The following is a 2,995-nucleotide window of genomic DNA, read 5'->3' on the forward strand; positions in this document are numbered from 1 at the left end:
GAAGAAGGAGTCACGCGGGGAGTGCTCAGCCTCCTCGAAGGCACAGATTGGGGTGTCTAAATGTGTGTGGATGTAACCAAGATGAGAAAATAGGGGAGATACAAGAACGAGATAGATGACGTAGAACAGTCAAGTGATATACAAAAAAGAGATGTTGCTAAGACGCCATTGTCTGCTTGCTTGTTTTTTATTTCCTTGCCTGTTTGCTTGCCTGCGTTTTTGTCACTTTTTTTCATGTTTACCTGCCTTTTTGCTTGATTGCCTACCTCCCTGTTTTTTCATTGCCTGCTTGCCTGCGTTTGCCTACCTGATTGCTTGCCTTCCTGCCTTTTTTCTGCGTGCCTGCCTGCCTGCCCATTTGTCTACCTTCCTTTTGCCTGTTTGCCTGCTGTGTCACTTGTCTGCCAGCTTTTTAAGTTGCCTGCCTGCCTTTCGCGGTAATACAAATGTCTGTGGGCTTTCCAGTGTACGTTTCACTAACATGGAAAGTGTAGGGGTTTGGGAGCCTGCAGTTTTACGTGACAAAAGGAGATATTTACATAAATTTGATAAGCAGGAAGACTACAGACGTACCAACCCATACTTCAGTAGTACAATAGAATGTGTGTATCACTAGAGGCTCTCAAACCCACTTTAAACACAAGAAAAGTTTGTGTACTTCGCCAGCAACCCACAATAACAAGAAAATGTCCATAAATTCATAGGTCGTCAGTTCTGAGAAGTAGTTCTTGTCTTCTCATTCACTCTTGATACAATGCTTATTTTCCCCATAGGTCTGCTCCTGCGGGCATTAGAAAAGGGAGCCGTGTAGTCAGGTTGGCTCCCACACTTAGGGTGGCCAATGTCTTTGATCTGAAGCATGAACGGGCGTGACCATTACCACCATATATTGGACGGGGTCACTACGTTCAACGCACCAAGCGAATCTCTCACATTTATGATCATTTTCACTTGTCTTTTATCCTCATGTTCTGTCATTAGTATCTGTTGTGATTGTTATGATAAGTACTGTGGACACGATATGTGCAAGAGATTTGATAATAAGATGAAAATAGTCTCGGAGGCGTAAGAGAAAGATATATTTAGGATACCTTTCTTGGTTCTACTTTCTGTTTTCTTATGATATAATGTTAAACAGAATGTTTACATAAGTAACAAGGAACGAATGAGGTTCTTGAAGAAAGGGGAGAGCCAGTTAAAAAGACTTCTGCACGCACCTGGTTGCGAAGTTCATAAATGTTTTGACTTTTTTCTGTGGTGGTGGTTGGGGGTGTTGGTGATGGTGGTGGTGTTGGTGATGGTGGTGGTGTTGGTGATGGTGTTGGTGATGGTGATGGTGGTGGTGTTGGTGATGGTGGTGGTGTTGGTGATGGTGGTGGTGGTGATGTTGGTGATGGTGGTGGTGTTGGTGATGGTGGTGGTGGTGATGGTGGTGGTGATGTTGGTGATGGTGGTGGTGATGGTGGTGGTGGTGGTGATGGTGGTGGTGGTGATGGTGGTGGTGGTGGTGGTGGTGATGGTGGTGGTGTTGGTGATGGTGGTGGTGATGGTGGTGATGGTGGTGGTGATGTTGGTGATGGTGGTGGTGGTGGTGGTTGTGGTGGTGATGGTGGTGGTGGTGATGTTGGTGATGGTGGTGGTGGTGGTGGTGGTGTTGGTGATGGTGGTGGTGGTGATGTTGGTGATGGTGGTGGTGTTGGTGATGGTGGTGGTGATGGTGGTGATGGTGGTGGTGATGTTGGTGGTGGTGGTGGTGATGGTGGTGGTGGTGATGGTGGTGGTGTTGGTGATGGTGGTGGTGATGGTGGTGGTGGTGATGGTGGTGGTGGTGTTGGTGATGGTGGTGGTTGAGGGTGTTGGTGATGGTGGTGGTGGTGGTGGTGGTGTTGGTGATGGTGGTGGTGGTGGTGGTGATGGTGGTGGTGATGGTGGTGGTGGTGGTGTTGGTGATGGTGGTGGTGTTGGTGATGGTGGTGGTGGTGATGTTGGTGATGGTGGTGGTGGTGGTGATGGTGGTGGTGGTGATGGTGGTGATGTTGGTGATGGTGGTGGTGGTGGTGGTGTTGTTGTTGGTGGTGGTGGTGATGGTGGTGATGTTGGTGATGGTGGTGGTGATGGTGGTGATGTTGGTGATGGCGGTGGTGATGGTGGTGATGGTGGTGGTGGTGATGTTGGTGATGGTGGTGGTGGTGGTGATGGTGGTGGTGGTGATGGTGGTGGTGGTGGTGTTGGTGATGGTGGTGGTGTTGGTGATGGTGGTGGTGGTGGTGGTGATGGTGGTGGTGGTGGTGGTGATGGTGGTGGTGGTGGTGTTGGTGATGGTGGTGGTGGTGGTGATGGTGGTGGTGGTGGTGGTGATGGTGGTGGTGGTGATGGTGGTGGTGTTGGTGATGGTGGTGGTGTTGGTGATGGTGGTGGTGTTGGTGTTGGTGATGGTGGTGGTGATGGTGGTGGTGGTGGTGGTGATGGTGGTGGTGGTGGTGTTGGTGATGGTGGTGGTGTTGGTGATGGTGGTGGTGATGGTGGTGGTGGTGGTGGTGATGGTGGTGGTGGTGGTGTTGGTGATGGTGGTGGTGATGGTGGTGGTGGTGGTGGTGATGGTGGTGGTGGTGGTGTTGGTGATGGTGGTGGTGTTGGTGATGGTGGTGGTGGTGGTGGTGATGGTGGTGATGGTGATGCGGTGGTGGTGGTGATGGTGGTGATGGTGGTGGTGTTGGTGACGGTGGTGATGGTGGTGGTGATGTTGGTGATGGTGGTGGTGGTGGTGATGGTGTTGATGGTGGTGGTGTTGGTAGTGTTGGTGATGGTGGTGTTGGTGGTTGTGGTGGTGGTGTTGCCCAGGTGCATATGCACCAATAATCACCCATCTCTCTCCATCCACTTTCACTTTCACCCATATCAATCTAGAGTTTACTTTCTTACACTCTATCACATACTCCCACCACTCCTGTTTCAGGATTAGTGCTACTCCTTCCCTTTCTCTTGTCCTCTTACT

The sequence above is a fragment of the Panulirus ornatus genome, chromosome 43 (genome assembly GCF_036320965.1).
Source record: "Panulirus ornatus isolate Po-2019 chromosome 43, ASM3632096v1, whole genome shotgun sequence".
NCBI classification, from domain to species: Eukaryota; Metazoa; Arthropoda; class Malacostraca; order Decapoda; family Palinuridae; genus Panulirus; species Panulirus ornatus.